Here is a 13,676-nt window from a genome sequence, read left to right as displayed (position 1 = left end):
AGTTGCTGAGAGCCTCATTAAGTACCTGAGGCTGGATTTGAACTTGCACCTGTGCGATCCTCTTGTTTCAGCCTCCCAAATACTGGGATTACAAGCATGTGCCACCACACCCAGCTCAGCACATTGTAGTTTACAAAGCACTTTCTGGATCATGCTTTAATCCAATCAGTAAAACTTTAAAGTGCCCACTACCCGGGCGTGGTGGCGCACGCTTGTAATCCCCGCGCTTGGGAGGCTGAGACAGGAGGATCGCGCAGGTTCGAAGCCAGCACTCAGCTACTTAGTGAGGCTCTCAGTAACTAAGTGAGACCCTGTTTCCAAATAAAATACAAAATGGGTCTGGGAGTATAGCCCGGAGGTAGAAAGCCTCTGGGTTCCACCCCCAGTACCACCAAAAATAAAAAAATAAAAAAATAAAGTGCCCACTAACTTGTATACCCAAGAAATATGCCAGGTTAGGGGTTCAGCTATTACAATTCTATGACTAATTAGGTCTTATCCTCATTGTTGTGTGTGTTGTGGTACTGAAGATTGAACCCAGAAGCAGTCTACCTCTGAGCTATACTCCCAGTCGTGTGGGGGGGGGGGGGGCTGGGGATGAAATCCAGGGGCTTCTACCTCTGGGCTACACTCCCAGACCTATTTTATATTTTTTATTTGAAAACAGGGTCTCACTAAGTTGTTGAGAGCCTCACTAAGTAGCTGAGGTTGGCTTCGAACCTGTAATCCTCCTGACTCAGCCTCCCAAGTACTGAAGCAGGGTCTTGATAGGTTGCTAAGAGTCTTCCTAGTTACTGAGGCTGTCCTCCAACTTGGAATCCTCCTGTCTTAACCTTCTTTGTACTGGGATTACAGGTGTGCACTCATTTGAAGAAAAAGAAACGGAAGCCCAGAGAGGCTAAGCCCGCTGTGAAAGATCCCAGCTCCTGGGATGGTACCTATCCCATGGAAATAAGGGTTTAATTTCTTCTCTCTAGAGGGTCCCTAGGATATAAAATGGACCTCCAGGTACAGGGCCAGCTCTCAAGCAGAGTAGTTTTTAGAAGGGTCCACTCCGTTTATGTGGATTAGTCCCCGACACATGTACAGCAAGCCACAAGGGTTTGTTATGATTCCTTTGACCCAAGATTCTTCCATAGTTAAGTCAGGGGCAGCTAGTGAAGGCTGAGTTGCCCGGGGTCTCAAATGTACACAGCAGCGTTTCAGTGCTCGGTTTGTCCTGTGGAGCAGCCATGTGGAGCGTTCCCCCTGGGTGGGGCGGTGACTCATTCTCCGGTGTAAATTCCAGGTCGGAATTCGGAGCCGGGCTCCCGCAGTCTAAGAGTTCTGGGTGGAACCCTGGAGCCTAGAGGAGGAAAAGAGGGCGGCGGATGCTGGAATCGAGAGCTCCCTCTACTGGCGAACTCGGGACCGCAGAGCGTTTCTGCAAATCTGTGTGTCACTGTGTCGCGAGCGATGTCACAGGTGTGTCGGCGCTCATCGGTGGCAGTGCCGGCTCGGGTGTGGGTGTTTGAGGGAGCCTGGTCGTGGCTCACCGCGGCTGTGCCAGCGCCATGCGGGGCTCTTTATGGAGATAACGGTGTGTGCACATGACCGCGTCCTGTGATACAATTTACTTTGGGCTGGAGGTGCAGGAGACAGAGAGAGAGAGAGAGAGAGAGAGAGAGAGAGAGAGAGAGAGAGAGAGAGAGAGAGAGAGAGAGAGAGAGAGAGGAGAGAGAGAGAGAGAGAGAGAGAGAGAATGAATTACTGGAGGTGGAACCCAGGGCTTTTTTTTTTTTTCTACCTCCGGGTTCTAATCACAGACCTATTTTATACTTTTATTTGGAAACGGGGTCTCACTAAGTTGCTGAGAGCCTCACTAAGTAGCTGCGGCTGGCTTCGAACCTGTGCGATCCTCCTGTCTCAGCCTCCCAAGCGCGGGGATTACAAGCGTGCGCCACCACGCCTGGCTCGACCCTAGGCGAGATTATGCATCTTCTTGTTTCCGAGATTGCTGGGAGACACAGGTCTTCCAGCTAGGACTCTTCACCGGCACCTGCCCTAGCCCGAGAAGGTGGGAGCGGTTCCGGGAAGGGAATTTATCTCATAAAGCAACTGGGGACACAGGGAAGGGTTAATCTGGAGCCCCACAATGACTTCAATCATTGGCTCAGCGCACTGTCAGTCAGCGTTCTGGGGCGGGGTTTGCGATGCTGCAGTTGGTAGCCGGGCGCCCCTAGCTTGCCCCTCGACCCCTCGCAACATTTCACTGCTGGGCTGCGCCCACTCCCCCATCTTGGTAGAAACACCTTCCTGGGCCCAGGAGAAGGCGCGGATCCGGGCTTCCTGGCCTCCCTACTCCAGCTACCTGGCTTGCTGATAGACGGTGATTATTATAGACTCGTCGGGCAGAACTGTGCCAGCGGTCGGAACACTTTGCCCCTCCTCGAAGCCTGCCCTAGCCTGGCATCTGCGGCACAGAGCCTGCCACCCAGCTCTGCCGGCGCCCCCAGCACGCCGTCTTCATCCCGGGGCGGAGACCCCGCGGCCACCTTCCCCTGGGACCGTGTTGGGGGACGGGGCGGACGGCGGGCTGGAGTCCCCCTGGCGGCCCGCAGTCTCAGGGTCCGCCTGTGAAGTGTGGCTTTACTTAGGATTACAGGAGCCACCTGGCCCCTGAGACCTCAGCCTGGAACCCGGGAGCCAACAGAGGTGGGCCCCGGGGACACAGGGGCCGGGGTCGGAAAGGGAAAGGAGTTTGGAAGTGGTGCAGAGGCAGAAAACCCGAGGCTGAGAGGGGGGCTGGCCGGGGCAGGGGGAGGGACTTTTATCCTGACAAGGGCTCCCGCCTGCCCCGACTGGAGGGTTTGGAAAAACTGAGCAGGCAGCCAAGGCTTGGCTGGAGATCCTGCAGCCCACCCTCCTGGGGACACAAAGCTGCAGGGCGGGAGCCGGGCGGGGGAGAGAGCGCGACCCCGGGGAGAGCGGGCCTCTTAGGGGGCTGGGGGCCAGGGGCCAGGTCCCTGAGGAGGGGGTTCCTGGCGCTGTCTCCCCACGGTCCGCTTCCCCCGTCTCGGGCTCTCTCCACCTCCCCTCCTCCCTCGCTCAGTCTCCAGTCGCAGATTGCAGGCAGACTTAACTCCTTACGTGCCAGTCGGCTGGACCCCAAGGAGGTGACGCCGAGAGGGGAGGAGGGAGGGACTCCAGACCCCACTCCCACCCACAGTTTAACACCTTGTGGCCCGGAACGCAATCCCGGAACTCAGAGCCCAGAAAGGCTGCCTGGAAGTGGAGAGCCGCGCGCAAAGTCGGGCACCTGGGCGCGGCGGAACCCAGCCCTCTCTCTCTTGCCCAGGGCTAGGCAGCCACCTGTCCCCGGCCACCCCCGGGCCTCCCATCCACTCTGGCTACCCTGCCCACTAGTTGAGGCCGCGGCCTCCGGCTGATGGAAGGTTGCGGACCGTCCCGGAGATCTGGTTCGGAATCCCGCCCGCCTGGAGGCCCCGGCGCAGGTGACCACGGCCCTGGGCTCTCGCCGCTGGACGTGCCTTCGCCCGTTCGAGGCTGGCTACCCGCCTGAATGCGGACCTCCCTCGGCCTCTGCTGGGACAGGGATCAGAGCTACTGGAAGCCCTGACATCACCTCCACCCTAGCCCCTCCCCGAGGCGACGCCCCTCCTCTGTCAGATTTGCCTCTCAGTTCCGCTACGATGGACCGCCCAAGCGAAATACTGCAGACTAGACAGGAAGGGGTTAACGAAGCCGCGGACTCTGCGCGGAGCCAGGTGAGCGCCGCCCATCTTGGCCTCAGGTGCGGCTGGGTGGAGCAGAGGAGGGACCCTGACCTTAAGGGCTGATTTTTGCCCCCTGGTGGTTGCATCTGGCGTAGCAACCGCTCGCAAACGTGTGCTCACGTGGTTCGCGGGAGAGGAACGCAGCCGAGTTCTCCTTAGCGAGCAGAGATCCTTTCCCGGCGTTCGAGGAAGAAGGGCTTATACAGTCTCGGTTCAGATGTGCCTCGTGATCCAGACACCCCAGTCCAGGGCAGGCTTTCTCCCAAGTGCGCCCCAAGCCCTCAACACACTGAATGAAAACCCACTGTGTCTGTCTCAAACTAGGCTGTCAGCTGTGTGAGGGCAAAGACCTCATCTGTCTTGTCACCAACATACACCTGGTATCTAGTCCAGTGCCCGGCACATAGTAGCCCTCGATAAATATTTGTTGAATCAGTCAGTAGGAGGAGCTGGTCAGAAAAAGGATGGGAGTGAGCCGGGCGTGGTGGCGCATGCCTGTAATCCCAGTATTTGAGAGGCTGAGACAGGAGGATCACAGGTTCGAGGACATCCTCCGCAAGTAGAGACTCGCATCAACTCGCATCAAACCCTGTTTCCAAATAAATAAAATCGGGCTGGGGTGTAACTCAAAGGTAGAATGCCTCTGGGTTCAATCCCAACTACCACAAAAAAAAAAAAAAAAAAAAAGGACGGGAGGGAAACGGCTGACGCACCTACTCTGGACTCCTTTTTTTTTTTTTTTTTTTTTGCGAGTCTGGGGATGGAACCCAGAGGCATTTACCTCCGAGCTACACTCCCTGCCCAATTTTTTATTCTTTATATTGAAACAGGGTCTCACTGAGTTGCGGACTCAGTCCCTGCCCAATTTTTTATTCTTTATTTTGAAACAGGGCCTCACTAAGTAGCTGAGGCTGTCCGCGAACCGCAATCCTCCGGTCTCAGCCTCCCAAATGCTGGGATTACAAGCGTGCGTCACCACGCCCAGCTAGATTGGGTGAATTTAGATCCAAGATCTTCTTTATTCTGAGGAAGCAATTAAATAAATTAAATGAAAGAGTTGTTGAGAGACAGCAACACTCATTTAGTTTTGGCCAGCTTGGAAAGAGTAGAGTTCTTTGTTAGTTTGGTTTACTGTTTGGGGAAGTTTTGTTTGTGTTTGGCTGTGTGTGTGTGTGTGTGTGTGTTTTAATTTATTTTTGTGATGCTGAGATTGAACCCAGAGGCATTCTGCCTCCAAGCCACACCCTCAGTTCTTTTTTATTCTTTATTTTGAAACAAACAGGGGTAACTCACTGAGTTACTAAGATCTTACCAAGTTGCTGAGACTAGCCTTGAACCTGCAATCCTCCTGTCTCAGCCTCCCAAGTACTGGGATCACAAGTGCGCACTACTATACCTGGTTAAAACTTTTCTTCTTTCTTTTCTCTCTTCCTTCCCATCCTTCCTTCCTTCCTTCTTTTGTACTGGGGATTGAAGCCAAAGGCACTCTGCCTCTGAGCTACAATTCTACCCCCCCCCCTTTTGTTTAATAGGGTCTTGTATAGTTGCTGAGGGTCTCACTAAGTTGCTGAGGCTGGCGTCAAACCTGTGATCCTCCCATCTCAGCCTCCCACGTACTGGGATTACAGGCAGTCATGCACTACCACACCCAGCTAGGGATGGTGAAGGGACTTACATAAAATCATGTAGCTGGCAAGTGGTGTCTGGAAGGGGACGCAAGCCTTCCATTCCCAGTCCGGACTTCCCAGGATACCACCACTGAGGCATTTGCTTCCCACTTTCCCTTGGACTTCTTCCTGTGTCTGGCTCATTTCCTTGGGAGGCCAGAAGACAGCTTGTCCTCCATATCTGACACCCCCTAGAGCTGGAGGGGTGATCAGGACTGCTAGTTTCCCAGGCCCCTTTTTCTCTCACATCACAACTCTCTATATATGCGTGTAGCCCTCTGGTTTACTCTAAAATGGTATCCCAGCCCAGGGTGGTAGCACAGGCTTGTAATCCCAGTACTTGGGAGGCTGAGACAGGAGGATCACAGGTTCAATGCCAGCCTCAGCTACTTAGTGAGGCACTTTGCAATTTAGTGAGACCCTATTTCAAAATAAAAAATAAAAAATAGGAGCCGGGCATGGTGAGCATGCTTGTAATCGCCGCACTTGGGAGGCTGAGACAGGAGGATAGCTCAGGTTCGAAGCCAGCCTCAGCTACTTAGTGAGGCTCTCAGCAACTTAGTGAGACCCTGTTTCCAAGTAAAGAATAAAATAGGCTTAGGGATATAGCTCAGAGATAGAATGCCTCTGGGTTCAATCCCAAGTACCAAAAAATAAAAAAATAAAGAGGGGCCAGGCATGGTGGTGCACACTTGTCATCCCAGCATTTGTGAGACTGAGACCGGAGGATTGCAGTTTGTGAACAGCCTCAGCTACTCAGTGAGGCCCTCTGCAACTCAGTGAGACCCTGCCCTTTGCATTTTATTTTAGACATGATTTCTCTAAGTTGCCCAGGCTGGCTTCAAACTTGTGATCCTCCTGCCTCAGCCTCCGAGTAACTGAGATCACAGGCATTCCCCACCACACTCAGCTAATGATTAGTAAACTTTGATTCTGAGCTGGGTGTGGTGGCACAGGTTTGTAATCCCAGCATTCAGGAGGCTGAGACCAAAGGGAGGATCGCAGTTTGCGGACAGCCTCTGCTGCTTAGTGACCTCTCCACAACTTAGTGAGACCCTGTTTCAAATTAAAAAGAATTAAAAAAAGAGCAGGGGGTATAGCTTAGAGGTCGAATGCCACTGGGTTCCATTACCAGATCCACAGAAAAAAACAAAACAAAACAACAACAAAAAACAAACCTTTGATTCTGTAATAGAAAATACAGACATTTGCCCTCGAGGAACATATAAGATGGCACAATGAAAGAATAATAAAGAGCTGGGCACAGTGGCACAGGCCTGAAATCCCAGACTAGGAAGGCTGAGACGTGAGGATCGCAGGTTTGAGGACAACCTTAGCAATTTAGCAGGGCCCCCCACAATTTAGCAAGACCCTCATTCAAAATGAAAAATTTAGCTGGGTGTGGTGGAGTACACTTACAATCCTAGTACTTGGGAGGCTAAGATAAGAGGATATAAGGCTCAAGGACAGCTTTGGCAAGTAGTTAGACTCTCATCAACCTAGTGAGACTCTGTTTCCAACTAAAAATAAAATAGGGCTGAGCCGGGCGTGTGGCGCACACTTGTAATTCTCGTGCTTGGGAGGCTGAGACAGGAGGATCGTACAGGTTCAAAGCCAGCCTCGGCTACTTAGTGAGGCTCTCAGCAACTTAGTGAGACCCTGTTCCCAAATAAAGTATAAAATAGGTCTGGGAGTATAGCCCAGAGGTAGAAAAGCCTCTGGGTTCCACTCCCAGTACCAAAAAAAAAAAAAAAGAAATTAAAAAATAAATAAAAATAAAACAGGGCTGGGCATGCTGGTGCATGATTGTCATCCCTGTACTTGGGAGGCTGAGAGGAGAACTCCAGGTTCGCAAACAGCCTCAGCTACATAGTGAGGCCCTTTGTAACTCGGTGAGACCCTGTTTCGAAATAAAGAATAAAAAATAGGCCCAGGCGTGGTGGCGCACCCTTGTAATCCCCACGCTTGGGAGGCAGAGACAGGAGCATCGTGCAGGTTCAAAGCTAGCTTCAGCTCCCTTAAGAGACCCTGTTTCCAAATAAAATATAAAATATGTCTGGGAGTTTAGCCCGGAGGTAGAATGCCCCTGGGTTCTATCCCCAGTGCCGCCAAAAAAAGAGAAAAGAATAAAAATGGGAAGTCCTATTTTTTATCCTTTATTTTGAAACAAGGCCTTACTAAGTTGCAAAGGGCCCCACTGAGTAGCTGAGGCTGGTTTTGAACCTGCATCCTCCTGTCTCAGCCTCCCAAGTACTGAGATTACAAGCATGTTCCACCATACCAGGTGTAGTTCAGATTCTTTCTTATGCTGCCCACATCTTATTATTTCTTCATGCCAACATCTCCGGCAAGCAGAGCCCCAACCTTCCAGTGTCAGGGAGCTCACTGCCTCCCAAGGCAGCTCGTTCATGACAGCTCCTTTTTCTTCCTCTGAGCTGAACTCTTTCTCCCGGTGCTGTCCACTGAGTGAACTCGATTTTGAGCTCTTGGCGGTCCATGCCCTACATCCTGGGGGTCAGCAGTGCAAGTGTAGTTCTTCACATGTTGGAGCTTTAGTAATCCTCCTCTAGCTTGAGCATATCCAGAGCTCACTCAGCAGTTACTCCCATAACACCTGGCCAACTCAGAGCAGAGCAGAAGTATCTGCCTTCTCCTTTATTCCAAATACTTTATATCTAGTATATAACTTAAAGTTAAATTTCCTTTTGGCAACCACTTTTTGCTGATGACTCAAACCGAGCTTACTAAAAGCCCTGATTCTTTTTCACCAGATATGCTTAGCCCTTGCCTAGCCCGTTATGTGCTCTGTGGGTCTTACAAAGACCCCTGATTAGTTCATCTTGTTAGCTTGACCTATGATTCTATACCTGGAGCTGATCTGTGGGTCCTTATCCTGTCTTTCAGTGCTTACTGTCCCTCCAGGCTTGTATCTGTGAATTGTGGTATTAGATCTTCATATAAGTCGTTAATAAAAATATTTAAGCCGGGCATGGTGGCGCATGTTTGTAATCCCAGCATTCGGGAGGCTGAGACCGGAGGATTGCGGTTTGCGGACAGCCTCAGTTACTTAGTGAGGCTCTTTGCAACTTAGTGAGACCCAGTTTCAAAATAAAGAATAAAAAATAGGGCAGGGGGTGTAGCTCGGAGGTCGAATTCCCCGGGTTCCATCCCCAGACCCACCCACACACAAAAAAAATTTTAACAGCTGGGCATGGTGGTGCATGCATATAATCTCAGTACTTGGGAATCTTTTTTTTTTTTTCTTTTGGCGGTACTGGGGGTGGAACCCAGAGGCTTTCTACCTCCGGCCTATACTGTATCCCAGACCCATTTTATATTTTATTTGGAAACAGGGTCTCACTAAATTGCTTAGAGCCTCACTAAGTAGCTGAGGCTGGCTTTGAACCTGTGCGATCCTCCTATCTCAGCCTCCCAAGCATGGGGATTACAAGCGTGCGCCACCAAGACCGGCAGTACTTGGGAATCTAAGACAGGAGGATCACAGGCTCAAGGACAGCCTCAGCAAGTAGTGAGACTCTCCTCAACATAGGGAGACCCTGTTTCAAAATAAAAATAAAATAGGGCTGGGGTATAGCTCAGAGGTAGAATGCCCCTGAGTTCAATCTCTGGTAAACCCCCCCCCCCAATTAAAAGGATGAAAATGAAGATAAAACCATCAAGTCCCCACATGTTCTTCTGGTCAATACCAGTTCATGTCCCACTGAGAAGTAGCAAGATGCATATAGGTGTGTTTGTAGGTGGGATGGAGTCTTTTCATAAGAAGCCTCAAAAGCTTAATGGAACACTATGAAATTTAAAATTTTTTTTTTTTTTTTTTTTTTGGTGGTACTGGGGGTGGAACCCAAAGGCTTTCTACCTCCGGCTTATACTCCCAGACCTTTTTTATATTTTATTTGGAAACAGGGTCTCACTAAGTTGCTTGAAAGCCTCACTAAGTAGCTGAGGCTGGCTTCGAACCTGCGCAATCCTCCTGCCTCTGCCTCCCAAGCGCGGGGATTACAAGCGTGCACCACCACACCCGGCTATGAAATTTTTAATTTATCCACAGCCCTTTTTTTTTTATTTTATTTTGAGACCGGGTTTCCTGGGTTGGCCTCAAACTTACCATCCTCTGACCTCAAATGTGTTTTGTTGTTAGCCATGCGTGGTGGTGCACACTTGTAATCCCCGTGCTTAGGAGGCTGAGATAAGAGGATCGCACAGGTTCGAAGCCAGCCTCAGCTACTGAGTGAGGCTCTCAGCAACTTAGTGAGACCCTGTTTCCAAATAAAGTATAAAATAGGTCTGGGAGTATAGTCTGGAGGTAGAAAGGTCCCTGGGATCCACCCCCAGTACCACACACACACACACACACACACACACGAATTATGAAGATTGAGGTGCCACATATAAAGAGCCCAAACACAGAAGGTACTCAATAATTGAATAAGAGAAGTAAGAAGTGGGTGAGGAGGAGGGGAAGAAACTTGGGTTTAAGTTAGGCCTGGTTTCTGAGCGAGCCCAAGCAAGAAGTACAGCTCTGGGAGCCAGGCATGGTGGTGCACACTTGTAATCCCTGTATCTAGGGGGTTGAGACAGAAAGATCAAAGATTCACAGCCAGCCTCAGCTACTCAGCGAGGCCCTCTGCAACTTAGCGAGACCATTTCAAAATCAGGAATAAAAATAGGGCTGGGGGTATAGCTTAGAGGTAGAATGCTCCTGGTTCAATCCTCAATACCATAAAAAGAAAAAAGAAAAAAAGGAAGGAGAAGGAGAAGGAGAAGGAGAAGGAGGAGAAGTTGTCGAAGTCCACCTCTGAGACTATAGTGAGGCCCCAGAGTGACGTGCTGGCCGTTGGGGCTAGGGTGGTGTATCTGGAATGGCAGAGGGACAGAGGCACACATGAATGACATTTCACAAGGAGAACTGATACACCTTGGGCTCTACGCAGATACAGAGGATGACAGAGAGGTGCACCTGTACCCTGGGACCTTGGAACCACGTTTCTGGTTCCCCACAGCCCAAATACCAACAGGAAGCATGCAGGAAGTAAAAGGGAAGGACAGAGAGGGATGATGGTGTAGGGTCATTGAATGAGGCACGGTAGCAGGACACCCTGGTGCACATTACCAGCAAGGAATTGGGGGTCAGAAGAAGTTTGGAAGACATACCCCATGTCAATGGTACTTGGAGACATTGGCCAAGTCTCTGAGGGTAAAAGGGGAGCGAGCCAAGGGCAGTGGCCAGCTGCAGGACACCTTCAGCACCACACTGATCCTGACTGAGGACCAGAGAAGAAACTGCCCAATACTGCCATCTCTCCCATCCTGGTCAGAGAGGAACAGCTGGAGCTGACACCCACCCACCATAGACCTAGAGTCTAGATCCCCTGGGACCTGAACCCCATCCTTCCAGGGCTCTCCCTTCTCTGTCCCAATGTTAAAAGGAACACAAGTTCTTGTCAAATCATCAAGCCCCAACTGGTTGCTACAATTGTGGACTTGAGAAGAGCTATAGGAGAGAGGTACAGAAAGAGCAATTTGGACAGAGGCGGCCTGGAGGCCCTAAGGGGAGGCCAGAAGAGAAGACAGGTGAGCACCCCGGAGCCCATGGAAAAGCAGACTGACAGAGGAGGAGAAAGCGAGACTGAAGGAGGGGCAGAGAAAAAGATTTGCTTAGGAGCTGACAAAATGCAACTGAGAAAACTGTTGCCATGGTAACAGGTTCAGAGGCGGGAGGAGGAAGGAAATTGGATTAGGAGTTGGGGGACTCTGTGTCTTGGGTATGTGTGAGGGAGCGTTGAAGGCCCAGAGGCAGTCCTACCACACCAGGTCCTCCCCACCAAAACTCCCTCCACCACGAGGAATACCTTTCCCAGGGGTCCCCGCAGGCCAGGCGAGGCCAGGCTCCCAGAAAGGCACGTTCTTCCCTCCTTTCTCGCTGCAGTGGAACAGAACAGGCCTGTCCCCCTGTTCCCCAAGCAGCTGCTGCCCCTGGAAGAGCTCTTTCCTGAGCTCTGGCTACTCTCATCCCACCTCTTCAGAGGCCCAAAGAGGAGAAAGGAGGAGCTTGGTTTGTTTGTTATAGCACTAGAGACTGAACCCGGGCAGCTACTGCTGAGCTGAGCTACACTCCCAGCCCCCCCCCCCTTTTTTTTCAGTACTGGATATAAAATGCCAGGGGCATTCTACCTCTGAGCTACACCCCCAGCCCTATTTTTAATTAATTAATTATTTATTTATTTATTTATTTATTTATTTTGTGGGTGTGAGGATGGAACCCAGGGGCATTTGATCTCTGAGCTACACCCCCTGCCCTATTTTTTTTATTCTTTATTTTGAAACAGGGTCTCACTGAGTTGCAGAGAACCTCACTAAGTAGCTGAGGCTGTCCGCAAACCAAGATCCTCTGGTCTCAGCCTCCCAAATGCTGGGATTACAAATGTACGCCACCACGCCCGGCTTTTTATTCTTTATTTTGAAACAGGGTCTCACTAAGTTGAGGAGGGCCTCACTGAGTAGCTGGGGTTGGCCATGAACCTGCAATCGTGCTCAGCCTCCTAAATACTGGGATTATAAGTGGAACAACACGCCTGGCTTCCCAGGACCTTTTTATTTTTTACTTTGAGACAATGTCTTGCTAAATTGCCAAGGCTGGCCTCAACCTGAGATCCTCCTGTCTCAGCCTCCCAAGTACTGGGATTAAGGTATATAGCACCTCACCCAGCAAGACAAAACTAGGATTTGTTGTTGTTGTTGTTGTTGTTGTTGTTGTTGTTGTTACTGGGTTGTTTTGTTACTGGCTTTTTTTGTTTGTTTTGTTTTTGTTTGTTTTGTTTTTTTTTGTTTGTTTTGTTTTGTTTTGTTTTGCAGTTTCGGGGATTGAACCCAGGGGCATTCTACCTCTGAGCTACACACCCAGCCCTTTATTTTTTTATTTTGAAACAGGGTGTCATTGAGTTGCAAAGGGCCTTACTAAATAGATGAGGCTGTCCACAAACCATGATACTCCTGTCTCAGCCTCCCAAATACTGGAATTACAAGCCTGCGCCACCACACCTGGCTCTTTATTCTTTATTTTGAAACAGGGTCTCACTAAGTTGAGGAGGACCTCACTAAGTGGCTGAGGCTGGCTGCAAACCTTCAGATCCTCCTGTCTCAGCCTCCCAAATACTGGGTTTACAAGCTTGCCCCACCACACCCAGCTTCCCCAGCCCTTTTTATTTTTTTACTTTGAGACGATGTCTTGCTAAATTGCCAAGGCTGGCCTCGAATCTGAGATCCTCCTGTCTCAGCCTCCCAAGTACTGGGATTACAGGCATGTGGCACTACACCCAGCAAGAAGAAACTCGTTTTGCCTGGAGGGGTGGCAGCTGCCACGGAGACAGACATGGGCCAGACAGCCAAGGTTTTACAGCTTGTGTGTGTGTGGGGAGGGTTACTGGGGGTGGAACCCAGGGGCTTTTCTACCTCTGGGCTATACTCCCAGACCTATTTTATACGTATTTGGAAACAGGGTCTCACTAAGTTGCTGAGAGCCAGACTCAGCCTCCCAAACGTTGGGATTACAAGTGTGTGCCACTACGCCCAGCTTCCAGCTCTTTAAAACATTACATAGAACCAGACAAGTTTTAAAAAATGATTACAGAGCATTAGAAGCCATAATTAAGATAAATGAAAAATTCAAAAGCAACAAGAGTGAGACTTCTCCTAAAAAAACAGAAGAGCTAATGAAAATTAAGTTCTGATGTTGAACCGTTACTCAGAACATGTGTTATACAAGGTATTCATACCACAATACACTGAAAGTGGTCCCTAGGAGAGATCTTCTTATAGAGAATGCACCATATTGTGATACACCAACTCAGAAGCACTGAACTTTCTAGAAAAAAACACAAGACTTTGTACTTTATAATTTTAAAATATACAACTGAGACACATTCTAGAAATGCAGATTTTTTTTCCTTCTGAACTAGCAGGTCGAAAATGATTGAATTAAAGAATAGCTTCACAATTAACTTTATAGCAAAAGGACATTGCTAACAACTGCCCAACATATATGCAGAAGAGCTTGTGAGTGTGTGTGTGAGTGTGTTGTGAGGGTGTGAGAGTGTGTGAGAGCGTGTGAGTGTGAGAGCGTGTGTGTGAGTGTGTGAGAGCGAGTGTGTGAGTGTGTGTGAGTGTGTGAGTGTGTGTGAGTGTGTGAGTGTGTGAGAGCGTGTGTGTGTGAGTG

At 50.0% G+C, this 13,676-nt stretch overlaps 1 pseudogene across 1 annotated transcript; it reads left to right on the top strand.

Annotated features, from left to right (window-relative positions):
• Window positions 1–12,833: 12,833 nt before the first annotated feature.
• On the top strand, window positions 12,834–13,320 carry LOC308277640 (complex III assembly factor LYRM7-like; annotated as a pseudogene). Its single transcript has 2 exons — window positions 12,834–12,860; window positions 13,042–13,320. The product of its transcript is annotated as a complex III assembly factor LYRM7-like (transcript).
• Window positions 13,321–13,676: the final 356 nt, after the last annotated feature.

The sequence above is a fragment of the Muscardinus avellanarius genome (genome assembly GCF_963383645.1).
Source record: "Muscardinus avellanarius genome assembly, chromosome: 1".
Lineage (NCBI taxonomy): Eukaryota > Metazoa > Chordata > Mammalia > Rodentia > Gliridae > Muscardinus > Muscardinus avellanarius.
Note: the sequence above shows the minus strand (reverse complement) of the source record. Positions and strands in the feature narration are given on the sequence as shown.